A 15878-nucleotide genomic window follows, 5' to 3' on the forward strand; every position below is an offset into this window, starting at 1 on the left:
TGTTTGGATTGTCAACCCAGTCTTTACCTGTGTAGGTGGCCGAGTCCTAGTGTATTCTAAAGTCAGTCTTCCATCTTTTTAGTAATTGTACTTTGCCTAGTGTAAGCCATGCTTTTGGAACACTCTTTTTGCCAGCACCACCTTTCGACTCCACTATCAACAGAAAGAGTTTGGGCTCTTACTCAACATCTTTCTCCACCCCAAATATTTGCTGACCTCTGCTTTCTTCAAACTGAATTATAATGTAGAGAAAACAGCAATGAATTGCTTTGAGAAACTTCATGTTAGGCTCTAGGAAAAAAGAAAGGACATAATTTCAGTTCAAGAAAGACCATCGTTTCATGAAACAGAGGGTATGGTAAGTGTGTAACCAATGCTGAGGGAATCCTTCAAATACTGAACTGTGCTAAATGTTGAGTTCATTGCTTTGAATTTCATTCTTCTCAGTATACTTAGCAGAAAGAATATAGAATTAGGAAGCCAGTATAGTTATATTTAATTTATCCTAGCATCTCTATTTATTTGACCTAACATAAATAGTTTAGCTGTCTGAATGTTAATTTCCCCACCCATAAATGGAGGATGATAACACATATATTGTAGAGATTTTTGTGTGAACTATCAATAATATATTTGAAAATAAGCACATTTTCTGTTACAAAAGTAGATGTTCAGAAAGTGTTAAATAAACAGGTTGATAGATGGATTAAGGCTTGCTTCTAAAGTAAACTGTATTTCTTTAAAAGAATGATACAATGGTGAAATTATTATATCCTTGAAATTTTTTCCTAAAGCACGCATTTTCTTGCATTCCACCTCATACTGCCTCAGTTTAGGTCTTTACTACCTCATGAATGGAGTGCTAGAATAACACCCTTACTGCTCACTTCTGCCTCACCTCTTTTTACAAAACAAAACAAGCTGAAAAACAATGAACACAATCTATTTATTTGCAGTATATGCTAAATAAACTCACACATTGCAAATGTATACAGAGGGAGTCAAAATACCAATATCTGTTAATTTTGTCATCAGAATTTGTGGTTTTTCCAGCTATATAGATATAATCGACATATAACTGTGTAAGTTTAAGGTGTTCAATGTAATGATTTGATATATGTATATTTTGCAAAATGATTGACACATTAATGTTAGATAATGTCTCCATTGCCTCACATAGTTAAGGACTTTTTTTTGCTGAGGAAAATTCGTCCTGAGCTAACATCTGTGCCCATCTTCCTCTATTTTGTACTTATGTTGCCGACACAGCAGGACCACCCATGAGTGGTGTAGGTCTGCGTCTGGAAACTGAACCCGGGCCACCAAAGCAGAGCATACTGAGCCCAATCACCAGGCCATGGGGCCAGCCCCAGGTTAATGGCTTTTTAATTTTTTTGGTGAGAGCTTTTAAAATCTACTCTCACAGCAACTTTCAAATATACCCCAGTATTCTTAACTGTAGGCACTATGCTATACATTACATCCCCAGAATTTATTCATCTTTTAACTGGAACTTTTTGCATTTTGACCACCTTCACCCATTTCCCCCATTCCCTGCCCCCGACCCAGGGAAATCATCAGTCTACTCTCTGTTTCTACGAGTTTGGTTTTTTAGATTCCACATGATAAGCGAGGTAATTCAGTGTTTGTCTTTCTCCATCTGACTTACTTCACTTAGCATAATGTCCTCAAGTTTCATCCATGTTGTTGCAAATGGCAAGATTTCCTTTGTTCTGTGGTGAATAATATTCCATTGTGTGTGTATGTGTGTAGCTTCTTTTCCATTCATCTGTTGATGGACATTTAGGTTGTTTCCATGCCTTGCCTATTGTAAATAACACTGTTCTTAACATGGGGGTGTAGCTATCTCTTCAAATACCGATTTCATTTCCTTTGAATACATACTCAGAAGTTGAATTGCTGGATCATATGGTAGTTCTATTTTTACCTCCTTGGTTAAATTTATTCCTAAGTATTTAACACTTTGATACTATTGTAAATGAGATTGTTTTCTTTATTTCCTTTTCAGATAATTTGTCATTAGTCATAGAAACACAACTGATTTTTGTATGTTGATATTGTATCCTGAAACTTTACTAAATTTGTTTATTAATTCTAGCAAATTTTTTGGTAGAATCTTTAGGATTTTCTATATATAAGATCATATCATCTGCAAACAAAGACAGTTTTGATTATTCCTTTCTGATTTGGATGCCTTTTATTTCTTTTTCTTGCCTAATTACTCTGGCTAGGACTTCCAGTGCTAAAATAGGAGTGGTGAGAGTGGGCAACCTTGTCTTATTCCTGATCCTAGAGGAAAAGCTTTCAACCTTTCACCATTGAGTTTGGTGTTAGCTGTGTGATGTTGTCATCTAAGGCCTTTATTATGTCAAGGGGACCGAAGTCAGGAATGACCTATGTCTCCATCTTGATGACATCACTCCCCAGCATTTGTTTTTATCATTTGCTGAAGTCTGCCAATATTTTTTCCATGCATAAAATATCCGTATTTTTTATTTATTTTTATTTAAAAAAGTTTAAGATGGAATCCATTTCCTTTCAGCCTTACTTTCCTGCTCCAAAAATATATTTCAATTTCTTAAAATATATATGTATATAAAATACATATACATATATATTTTTTTCCAATGATACTTCTTATATAGAGGGTTAAAAGTTTAAAAGAATAGCTGTTTGTTTTGACATAGTTTTTCCTCAGGACATTTTCAGCACTTAAATTCAGGTCATAAAGATAGGTTAAAATGCCATTTTCAGAAGACAGGAGGGTGACAGCTGCAGTGTTTTATTTCTATGCTCTTCGCTTTATTTGTGCAACACTGCAGCATACATACAACAGCATCAGAAGACCACTGCGCAATGAAGGGTGACATTAGGGAAAGGAATCTCATCACATTAATGGGAGCTGTGTCTCTATCTCCCTGTGTGCTTTACTGAATGCCACTCCGACCTCTTCGGTCCCTTTAAAAGAGAAAAGCACATCTGCTTTGTCCACTTTTCTCTTCATGCTGCTTGCAATTTTGACCTCTGCTGAGATGTCCATGCATCTTGGCTCTGTGTCACAGTCACTGTACTTTACGGTATAAATGCTAAGGGCACAGAAAGAATTAATCTTGGAAAAATGACTGAAGTTGAACATTTTTCTATGAAAAAGAAGAGTTTATTAATGCACTCAGAGAAAGAAAATAAATGCTATATGTGATCGCATGGAGTGTAGTATAGTTTTTATTGCCAGGAGTTGGGAATAATCACATTACTCATCTGTGTCACAGATATGAGTGAGTTAGGAAGGTTTTCTTTATCAAATAGCTATAAAAGCTTTCTTTAGGACTATTCCACACCATCCCAATTTTTATTTCTGACAGTTGTTGTCTGTAGTTTGTTTGGATTTTCTCTTTATTATTCCCTTTTTGGAGCTGGTGAATAATACAATTTATATGCTTTCCCTTGATGATATGATAAAGAGTATATAATTAATTTGGAGATCCTAGAGTTTGAGATTGTTTCATATAGTAAGAGTTTATACAGTATAATGGAAACACAAGAGAGAAGAATAAATCTTTAAGGGCACAGGGATTGACTGAGTACTGATCTTTTTATGATACTTAAGAAATACATGAAGCCACTGTAAAAACCAAACAAATTTCCAACTGCACTACCATCAATCAGCATTCTGTAGGGAGAATGCGTCTTTGTTGATCTAGGAGGGGTATTGGTCAGGCATGGTTTCTTGACAAAATGATACTGAATCCTCAACAAAGAGGCATAGCAATAGAGAAATATTTTCAAAAAATAAAGATTAGTAGAAGATAAGGCTCTTATTCTACCAGATAGAGAAAAATATGATAAAGTTATAATGATTAGGAGTGGAATGCTATACAGCTTGTTTCTGGTTATGATGGATTGGATTTGAACTCCTGTCTTGAACAAAATACAAAAAGTTTTTTAAATTGTTTCAGATATTGGAAATAGGTGGCATAATATAGATATCCCTGGAGGAAGGGAGATGAATGAGATGAATCCTGGAGTTGACTCAGCTCTCTGCCTGGAGGGAATTTCCAGATTGCAGTACAGGGAATGGGAACCCATTGCAGGGTCTGCTTGTCTCCCTGAGTTGAGGCATTATAATTCAGAATAACTGAGAATTTATATTTCTGAGAGGATAGGCAGCTACACATCAAGAAGCCAATTACTAGAGAAGGCATAGCAATATACAGAGATCTGAAGCTTAGAAGAGGGGTCTCCTTGAGACTCAACTGAGACCTGAACAGTACACAAGCCTGGGAAAAGACAACTGGAAATGAGCCAGTGGAGTTATCCCAAAATCTCACTTTAGGTTAAGAATAGTGTTTGTTCTCATCAGACAGAGTGGGAAGATGTGCCAACACATGCTAGCTTGAATAGAATACTCCAAAGGCTCTTGCCTCAGTGCTTTGGCCAAATTAGCTCTAGATTAGAGGCTGTTCTGTTGCTACTTAAGAATGTTTAAAGACAAGCCTAGAAGGATCACCTGATTTCAAGTAACTTAACAGAATCCTAGAAAACAGCTCAAATATAGTGAAAGATATATGGGGGAAAACTACCACTCAACAAGGTAAAAATCACAATGTGCCTGTCAGGCTTTTGAACAAAGCAAGAAAAAGGACCCATGATAGGGAGAATAATCAATCAATAGAAACAGCCCATGAGTGGCACAGGAAATAGAATTCGTAGACAAGGACATTATATTTTGAGCATGTTCTATGTGTTGAGGAAAGTAGAGGAAACTATGAGCATGTTGAGGATAGACTGACGTGCATAATATACTCACATCAAAATTCTAGAGCTGAAATATGCAATGTTTCATAATATATATATGGGGGATTAATAGTATTCTTGACATGGCTGAAGAAAGATTAATGAATTTTAATTCATCATAATTAAAGGACATAGCAGAAAATAACTATCCAAAAGGAAACACAATGAAATAAATAAGTAAAGAGATAAACAGAGAATCAGTAAGCTGTGAGACACCAAGAGGCCTAATATATGTATAATTGGAATCCTAGAAAAGGAGAATGCAGAAAAAGATCTGAAGAAATATGGCCAATTGTTTTCCTAAATTTAATAAAAACTGTAAATAAATAAACCCAACAAACTTCTTAATGAATAAGCAGCAGAAGTATGAAGAAAAGTATAAGGATAATCATAATCAAATTGTTTAAAGTCAGAGGGAAAATATTTAAAAGAACCATCCAAAGATACTCATTATGCAAAAAGGGAAAAGGAAAAATAGTACAGCAGACTTCTCATCTTATCAAATAAAAAATATATAACACTAGTTATAAGACTGTGGATGAACACATTTACAGTAATATAAGGAGAAAAAATTAGAATTCTATATGCAGTTATTTTTTTAAATAAAGATGAAATTAATTTTTTTTGATATACAAAAGCTAAACAAAGTCATCCCCACCAACCAAAGTAATACTAAAGAAAGTCTTTCAGTCAAAGGAAAATTATACCAGATAGAAATATGGGCCTATACAAAGGAATTGAGAGAGCCTAAAGTGGTAAGTGTGAGAAATAACGCTTCATTCCTTATTTTAAAATTCATTTTAAAGATAATGGAAGTGTCTCAAATGAATAATCTAAGCTCTCACTTCAAGAAACTAGAAAGTGGATAACAAAATAAACCCAAAACAAATAGAAAGAAGGGAATAATTACAATAGAGCAGAAATCAATTGTTGAAAACATAAAAATAATAGAAAAATCAATCAAACCAAATGCTGCAGTTTTAAAAATAGCAACAAAATTGATAAACTTTTAGCAAAACTGTCAAAGAAAAAAGAGTGGAGACACAAATGGAGAAGATTGAGAATCGTGTGGAAGTGATATCATCAGAGACCCCAGAGCCTTTTAAAGAATCCTAAGGGAAAATTAGAAATACCTATCCACACATCAGTTTGACACCTTGGAAAAAATGGACCAATTCCTGGACAACTACACATTGCCAACCCCCCTCCCAAGAAGACTTAATCCTAGCAAACATTGAAAGAAGAAATAACAACAGTTTTACACAATCTCTACCAGAGATAGAATAGGAATGAACGCTTGTCATCTAATTTTAAGACACCAGCTTTACCCTGACTCTAAAAATACGCAAAGACCGTACAAAAAAGAAAACTGCAGAAACAATATCCTGCAAGAACAAAGACCCAAAACTCCTCAGCAAAATATTAGCAAGTCAAATCCAGTTATATATTTATAGATGGATAGTTATAGATTTATATTCATATACATTGGATGGATAGATGATAGAACGATCAATCAATGTATTGGTCAACTGATCTATCTGAAGAATAATACACCACCAACAAGTCAGGTTTCTTTCCAAGTGCTAAACTTGTTCGATATTCAAAAATCAATCAATATAACCCATTATATTAACAGTTTAAAGAAAAAACTCACATGATTGTATCAATAAATACAGAAAAAGCGTTTGACAAACTATCCTCATTCTTAAGGCTTTTCAGTGGCTTCTGATTGCCCTTAGACCAAAGAATAAATTCTGTCAAGTGTCCTGCAGCTCTGTCTGAGCTGGCTGCGTAGGATCTCTCTGGGACCGCTCTCTCCAGCTCGTTATTCCAGCCATGCTGACCTTCTCAGGGTACACGGAGTAGACTAAGCTCTGTACTTCAGGTTGTTCTCAATCAAAATTGTCTCTGCTTCTCCACCATTTCCCTCTCTGCATCGCTAGATTTAAGTCTGTGTGTAATTTGATCAGGGAGACTTTCCTAGAAAAGGCCAATATAAGTGAATTCTCATCCTGTTACAACTCATCCTCCCAATTCATATTTGTGATTGTGGTCATATGGTAAAGTTTATATACACATTTGTGATTGCTTACCACTGTAACTCTTTCATCTAACTCATAATGGGTACTAGCAAATATTTATTGACTGAGTGAATGACTCACTTCACAATGACTTCAGCGTTAGAAGTATTTTATTAATGGGCCTTTCATTCTTATTAGGCAGAGCAAATAGGAGAAAACACATGGTTGAAAGCAAGTATAAGTGGATCAACATTTTACATTTAAGTAGGCCTGCTATTTTAACTTTATTGCTATATTAAATGTATTTATTAATTTTGTGGTTTATTTATGAAATGAAATTTATTGAATTTCTAATATGTGCCAGGCACAAAGGACACAGCAGTGAATAAGGCAGACAAAACTCTCAAATCTATGAAGCATACAGGCTTGTGGGTCTTTTTGTTGTTGTTTGTTTCTTTTAAGAAAGAGAATACAGTAAATGAAACAAAGAGTAGTCAACAGTCTTCCTTCCCACATAACACTAGTTAATATAAAAGAGTGCCACTCACACATAGTTAAAATATTTAAACCATTTAGAAAGAAATGAAATGAAAAGTGAAAGCATCTATTGTCATCTCCAACCCTTATTTATCTCCCTAAAGGTGACCATTGTGTTAATTTTCTTATGATTTTTTATGGAGAAAAAAGAAAAAAAAATCATATATTCTTCTTTACTTAGAGAAAATGGATGACAAGATATTACTCATCTTTGTTTTTCACTGAAATCACGGCTTGGAAACTTTTCATATCAGCGCATGCATATCTACCTCCTTTTTATGGCTGTGCAATATTATAGATATAACATATTAAAGTTATTAATATAATTGTTAGTATTTCATAATATTAATATAACTATTGTCCTATTGAGTACTCTCTATGTTCTAGGTTTTCTATTATAAAAGCATTTTGAGGCCCAGTGGCATAGTGGTTAAGTTCATGCACTTCACTTTGGAAGCCTGGGGTTTGCCAGTTTGGATCCCAGGTGCAGACCAATGCACGCTTATCAAGCCATGCTGTGGCAGGCACCCCAGATATAAAGTAGAGTAAGATGGGCACGGATGTTAACTCATGGCCAATCTTCCTCAGCAAAAAAGAGGCTAATCTGGGCTAATCTTCCCCCCAAAAAATAAAAGGAAAAAACATTTCGATAAATACGAAATATGCTGTAATAAACAAAATATTTCATCAGTGAGGAGTGTCATATAATGACAATTAGTTCATTCGAAAAATAAAATAATAGACTTTATAATATTAAATATTATTCTGATCCTATAACCTTCCTACAAAGTAAAGAAGCAGAGTCCAGTAGCTCAGTATCTATTACTTATCTATGTATTAAAGGACCAGAAAATCAGTCATAAGACAGGGAGTGAGTAGTTACTGAATCAATCAGTTTTTTAACTATTTTCTCCTTTTTTGGAGCAGAGCTAAGAGCTTTTCCATAAGAATCTTCTTCTTCTTCATAAAAAGAGTCAATATTCCAAAAGTATACATGTATGTAGGGAAAAATTCCTGCTATATGTTTTGATAAACTCATATAGGAGTAATGGCAATGTCTTTTGACCAACAATTTGGGCTAAAATTCAGAATTTTCTATTGTCATGTCTCTGATGAGCTCCACATTTCTTCTGGAAGGCAGTTGATACAAGCATAGCAGTGGCTCTGCTAAAGGTAACATCCTCTGCTTTCAAGGAGCTGTGAGAAATCAAGACAGTCCACACAATGCATCACACATAAGCACTTTGACAACAAAATGAGAGCGTTCATCTGAAACAACCCACCAGATGCTTGCATGATATCCTGTCAATATGGTTCACTTAATTCTGTCAAAGCCCTTCTGACAGTGTGGTTGTTTCGTCTTGTAACTGTCAAAGATTCTTTTGTATTGGCAGGCCCAGCAGGTATCATTTTTGAGTTCCTTTTCTTCAAACTCACATGATCACACAGATGCAGTGAAGAACTGATCAATAAATTAGCATAAGGTTCTAATGAGGAAAATACATGTGCGAGCTAATCCATTTCATTGTTTAAAAAAATATGCTGGGGAGATGCTGTATACTCAAGAAATAGACAGTTCTCCTAACACATTGTTGCTGGCTCCACTTAGTCTCTGCTTTTTCATGGTGTTAGGAGTATGAGATACATGTTTTCCTTTTTATTTCTTTTAAGCTAGAGACTGTGTAACTAAATGTGTTATATTTGTTCCTTAAACCTGCAGGATTTCTGGCTGAACCTCTCTCTAAATGTTGAAAGCAGTGTTCTCTGAAGCTGAAAACTTTAAAGCTCAAACAAATCAATTTGTGGACAGAGCTGAACCAATCACAAGACTTAACTTGTGGAAGAGAAGTATCCAAGAAATATCAGGAATAGAACAGTTCAACTGGATTTTGACTTAAAGAATTTTGGCTCAGAATATGTCAGAAAGTTTCTCAAAAATAAGGTTCACTCTCCAAGAGTTAGATTTTTAGAAACTTTTAATTTGAAATACTTAAATTAAAAAAAGTTGGAAAAATGGTAGCACTCCCCTATATCTTTCCTCCTGCTTTCTCCAATGATAGCATTGTAAGAAACCACAGTACATTATCAAAAGCAGAAGTTTGACATTAGTACACTACTAATATATAGCTACACACTTTACCAGTCCTATTATCCTGGCAACTATGATATTGTCTCCATCACTGTGATTTTATTTCAAGAATGTTATAAAAATTAAATGATAAAGTGCATAAATTATTTTTAACAGCTTTATGACTACAGAATTACACGTAAAATTCATCCATCTGGAGTGTACAATTCAATGCATTTTAGTATATTCACAGAGTTTTGTAACCATCACCACAATCGAATTTTAAAACATTTTAACCTCGAAAAGAAACCCCATACCTATTTGCAGTCACTCCCCATTCCCCTACCCCCTGAACCTACACAGAATTAGACAATGAAGAATCAACTTCCTACTTTCTGTTGCTATAGATTTTTCTGTTCTAGATACTTCACATGAATAGAATCATACAATATGTAGTCTTTTGTGACTGACTTCTTTCACTTAACATAATGTCATCAAAGTTCACCCATATTTTAGCATGCTACAGAAGCCCATTCCTTTTTTATTGTTGAGTAGTATTTCATTTTATGGATATGCCATATTTTATTTATCCATTTATCATTTGAGTTGTCTTTGGCTATTATGAATAATACTACTATGAACGATTGTTTTCTCATTTGTGTGTGGACAAGTATTACCAATTGTTGAGTCATGTGGTAACTGTATACTATCATAATGGGCAGGTCACATCTTACACAGCTCTGGGTTGCAGGATTTGAGTAGAGATGTTTTAATTCCTCTATTATAAATATCCAGGAATGCAATTGCTGGGTCATATACTATATATTTAACTTTGTGATAAATTGCCAAACTGTTTCCAGAGTAGCTATAACCATTTTACATTCTCACAAGCAGTGCATAGATATCCACACGCTCATCAGAACTTCATATTTTGAGTATATAATTTTTTATTTTTGCCATTCATATAAGAGTGGTATCTCATCATGGCTTTAATATGTATTTCCTAATGGACAATGGTGTCCACATCTTTCATGTGCATATTTTCTATTGCATACCCTCTCTCCTTCAAAAGTCTTTCAAGTCTTTTGCTCATATTTGAACTGTGTTGTTTGTTTTCTTACTGTAACATTTAGAAAGTACTTTATATATTATGGAAACGAGTCCTTTGTCAGATATGTGATTTCCTGATATTTTCTCCCAGTCTGTGGCTTGGCTTTTCATCCTCTAACCAAGGTCTTTCACAAAGCAAAAGATTTTAATTTGGGTGAAGTCTAAGTTATTGATTATGTTTTTAATGGATTGTGCTCTTGGTATCCTATCTAAGAACTCTGCCTAATCTTAGGTCACAATGATTTTCTCCAATATTCTCCAAGGTTATACTTACACATTTTACATTTGTATCCATAAATTAATTTTTTAAATAAAATGTGAGCTTTACTGAGGTTTTTGTTTGTTTTGCCTATCAACATCCATCTGTTCTAATATCATTTGTTTAAAAGGCTATACTTCTCCACTGAATTGCTTCTGCCACTTGGTTGAAAATAACTTGGGTGTATTTGTGCTCATCCATTTCTAAACACTTGACAATGTTGAATTTTATCTGAGCCCTGCTATCCTGGAAAGCGGTAAATGTTAAGAAATCCCCTTAACCTTTGGATTTGAGCAAGATTAATGTTTTACCTGAGGCCAGTCTGTTTTCCAGGAGGAGCACTTGAAAAGGGGCAGCATGCTGGCTTAGGCTCAGTGGGCCAAAGTTCAAGAGAATCTTAACCAGTTTGCTTGACAAGCATTTTTTCCCATTGATGCATAGGGACAAACAGTTCAGTTAACCACTTACAAGGTAAAGAATGGGAATCTGGAGTGTCTGTTTCTAGCCTTGTCAGAGGTAAGCAGCGTGGCATCCCTGAGTCTTACCTATTTCATACGGCAGAGGATGTTACTTTTAGCAAAACCTCTGCTACGCTTTATATCAACCGCCTTCCAGGAGAAATGCAGATCTCATCAGAGATGTGATGATAGAAAATTCTGACTTTTAGCCCAAATTGTTGGTCAGAAAAAATTGCCGTGACTCCTATCCCAGTTTAACAAAACACGTAGCAGGAATTTTTCCCTATCCACATGTATGTTTTTGGAATGTTGCCTCTCTTTTTCTTTTTTTTTTTGGAAGAAGTTTACTTACGGAAAAGCACTTAGCTCTGCTCCAAAAAAGGAGAAAATAGTTAACAACTGTTTACTTTCCAAGTGTGATTCCGTAACTATTCGCTCCCTATCCTGTGACGGACCTTCTGGTCCTTTAATACTTAGGGAAAGAATAGTTACTGAGCTACTGGACTCTGCTTTGTGGAATGGTCATAAGATCAGGGTAATATTTAATATTATAAAGTCTATTATTTTTCTTTTGGAATGAACTAAACATCATTTTATCACATTCCTCACTGAGAAAATATTTACTACAGCATATTATGTATTTGTCAAAATTATTTTATAATAGAAAATTGGAGCTATTTAATCAAAGACTAGTTATATTAAGTATGATATAGCCATAATACTGCTTTGCTACAAAAATGAGATAGAGGGGCTGGCTCTGTGGCGTAGTGGTTAAGTTTGTGCACTCTGCTTTGGTGGCCTGGGGTTCTCAGGTTCAGATCCTGGGTGTGGACCTACACACTGCTCATCAAGCCATGCTGTGGTGGCATTCCACATACAAAACAGGGGAAGATGGGTAAAGATGCTAGCTCAGTGACAGTCTTCTTCAGGCAAAAAGAGGAAGATTGGCAACGGACGTTAGCTCAGGGCCAATCTTCCTCACCAAAATGAGGAAAAAGGAATGAGATAGACATGCATGCGTTGATGTGGAAAATTTCCACATCACAATTTCAGCGGAAAACAGAAGTGAACAACTATCACCCTTTTTCTCTAAGTAAACAAGAATATACGCATATGTTTTTCAGAAAGAAAGATATATAGACTATTTAAAGCAAGTAAATGAGACGTTGTACGAATGGAGAAAAACTCAGTACGTGGCTGGACAGAGAATAAGAAACTAGCAAGTGAATTGTGCAAAATTCAACCCACACAGGTCAGAGGAAAACTATGAAAATGTGATATCATGAAATCCAAGATAAATGAGTCTTTCAAGAAGGAGAATAGTTCAGCTGCTATTGAGAGGTCAAGAGTAGGAGGGAATACAGTGTTTACTGGATTTAAGTACGTAGAGATCACTGGAGTTATTGGCCATAAAATGTCCCTAAGGAATGACATTGTAGTGAACTGGAGATTGATTCAGAGAAGAGGAATGGAAAGAGGGAGTGAAAGATACTTTTGAGAGTCTGGTTGTAAAAGAGTATAAATTGGGAGGGCAGTAATTGGATAGAAACATAAAGTCAAAAGAGGGGCTTATCTGCTTTAGTGAGACATTCTAGAATATATTTGCATATTCAAGGAAAAGTAATTAGGAGAGAAAAGTAGGTTCATTAGATAGGAGAGAAAATGTGTGCCAAGGTAGAAGGAACATGATTCTGGGGGAAGCAGAATAATGCCCCCCACCCCCAAAGATATCCACACCCCTAATGCACAGAATCTGTGAATCTGTTACTTACGTGACAAAGGGCACTTTGCTGATGTAATTAAGTAAAAGATCTTGAGATGGAAAGGCCATCCTGGATTATCTCTGTGGATCCAATGTAATCACCAAAGTCCTTAGAAGTGAAAGAGGGAGGCTGGGAGACAGAGGCGGAGGAGAAGATGTGATGATGGAAGCAGAATGTTATTGTTGGCTTTGAAGATGAACAGGGGCCAAGAGCCAAGGAATTCGGGCGCCTCTAGAAGGTGGAAAAGGCAAGGGAAGGGATTCTCCCCTGGAGCCTGCAGAAGAAATGCAGCCCCTCTGACATCTTGATTTCAGCCTCCTGAGACCCATTTTGGATTTGTGCTATCACCAGCAATCTACTGCAGCTTCCATCTGGTCTGCTTCTCCTAAACGTTTCACATCTGAAATACTGGTTGTGGTGGCAGGACCTTATTTCTTACTGACTTATTTATTCATAAAACCATCTCATTAGAAGTGCAGACTTGATTCCTACTGACAAAATTGCTTTCCCTTTATATAAAGAAAACATTTAATTATCTATGTAATTAAAATATTTGGTATTCAGGTCAAGAATGACCAGTATAAGCTCAATGTTTTCTCATGTCTAAGATAGCATTTAAATATCACAAATGTGACATTTATTGGTTTTCTTTTTCATATCTTCCCAAAGTTAATAATCAGAAACAAAATCTTGAGAAATTCCTAACAACACATGATTATGAGGGAATTCCCAGGAGTGATATTTGACATGTTCCCGTGGTATATCAGACAGCACGGAATCTTCAAGATATAGAGTTCTTGGGGAGTCATCAGATCTTATCTTACAGATGTGATGTAAGCTTAGTCATAATACTGATGGAACTGTCACAGTTTCTGCATGTGTGGCTCGCACAAATGCCACACGTTCAGAAGGGAGCAGTCTTCTTTTCTCTGGTCTGCAGCTTTTCCTGACACTAGCATATGAGTTTCCACATACTTCATACATCGCTCTGTTATAGAAAATTTGATAATATATAATAGTTATTAATTTACAGTATTTTTTACCTGAAGGGTGTAATAAGGATAGGAATATTGCATAACTAATTTTTATATTTATAGCTCTAATCATCATACCTAATATATAATAGACATTTAATAGAACATCAAACTGAATATAAGTCAGTGTTTTTTATGACTTTGCCACAATTTGTACATTTGACCTTTCGCTTGGTCTGAACAGAATCTCTGAAGTTATGACAATAACTTGTCAAAAGCTGTCACATTTGCAGCCTGTGTCGCTTTGCTCAAGTTAGGAAGTCTACCTTTGGCTCAACTTTCACATCTGTAAGATAAAGATAATAATAGTACCTAGCTTGTGTTGTCATTTGAATATTATATAAGATGTTGCATACGAAACTCTTAGCACAGCACCTAACATAGTCTATCTTCAAAAAATGTTAACGGAAATCGTAATTATCCTGCAAAATGATAATATTATAGTTAACGAATATTGATATTGTTATACATTTATTTTTCTCAAATGGAATACTAAAGGACAAAGTAAGCTGTATTATCTATCACTTTTTATATTAGATACTTCATTGGAGCAACAAATAAAATATCACTAATGTAACCTGAAGAGGAATGTATTAAAAGGATATTGAATGATTCACAAAGCCCATAGGAAATCTAACAAACAAGATTTGAAGGCTACATAGAGAGAAGCAATTCTCAGAATCAAGCCAGCGGAAATACTACTGCTGGAGATATAGCCAGATGCCTACCACAAGCAGCAGACAATGCAACAGAGTCGTTCCCATTGTGACCTCTAAGACCTGGACGTAACTGCTATTGCCACCACCACCCATAACAAGAATGGGTTCTGTTCAGTCTGTGGTGTATCAGATCATGAGCTTATGACTCAAATTATTGGGTCCACATGTTCAGTTGGAGAATTCTAGGTCATGTGCCCTCCTTGCCTGCAAGAGAGCCTGAGAAAATGAAACTTTGGCCTTTTTAGTTTCTATGAGGGGAGGTGAAGCTCTGTTTCCTATGACGTAATTCCACAATCATAGAAAGGCATTTCTGTAACTCAATAGCAAAAGAAAATGTAAGAAATCCTCTATGTCCTAGCATGTGTTAATATGGAGAATTCATGGGATTTCAAAGAAAGGAAAATTAAGTTTAAAAAATGCACTATCGGGGCCGGCCCTGTCGCCAGAGTGGTTAAGTTCATGCGCTGTGCTTTGGTGGCCCAGGGTTTTACCGATTCGGATCCTGGGTGCAGACCTAGCACAGCTCATCAAGCCATGCTGAGGCAGTGTCCTACACAGCAGAACTAGAAGTGCCTACAACTAGAATATACAATTATGTACTGGGAGTGGGGTTGAGGAGAAAAAAAAAAAGGGAAAATAGGCAACAGATGTTTAGTTTAGGGCCAATCTTTGAGAAAAATAATAATACAGAAAATATACTATCTTGAGGTTAGTCATGTATCAGATTTAGCATCCTTAAAGATCTTTGTGTCAGTAGACTAGCCCTCACCTTCCTACAAACCAAAGTGATTTCCCCTCTCTTTCTGTGGTACAAATGTTTACAGTCCTATTTCTTTCCTCTTCTTGGATTGGAATAAGGATGTGGTATTGGGAATGATGGCTGAGACATAAGTGTCGTGATTCTTGGGCTATTTGTGGCAGGTGAGCAGCATGGGCGTGTTCTTCAACTCGGACATATTCTAAAATTCTCAGAGGGAAATCTTAAGGCCAATTCTATATGTGGAGTATGGTCATCGTATCCTCTCCTTTGTTCTATAATTAAATTATTCCTAGATTTCACTCAGACCATAACCAAATCCTACCTCGTGCCTACT

At 35.7% G+C, this 15878-nt stretch overlaps 1 long non-coding RNA gene across 2 annotated transcripts in view; it reads left to right on the top strand.

Moving 5' to 3' along the window:
• The first annotated feature begins 220 nt into the window (after nucleotides 1-220).
• Nucleotides 221-15878, top strand: part of LOC139080748 (uncharacterized) — a 92618-nt gene continuing 76960 nt past the window's right edge. For both annotated transcript variants that reach the window (XR_011535489.1, XR_011535488.1), the window contains exon 1: nucleotides 221-358. This is a non-coding gene — a long non-coding RNA (uncharacterized lncRNA). The remainder of the gene's footprint in view (nucleotides 359-15878) is intronic.

The sequence above is a fragment of the Equus przewalskii genome, chromosome 32 (assembly GCF_037783145.1).
Source record: "Equus przewalskii isolate Varuska chromosome 32, EquPr2, whole genome shotgun sequence".
Taxonomy (NCBI): Eukaryota; Metazoa; Chordata; class Mammalia; order Perissodactyla; family Equidae; genus Equus; species Equus przewalskii.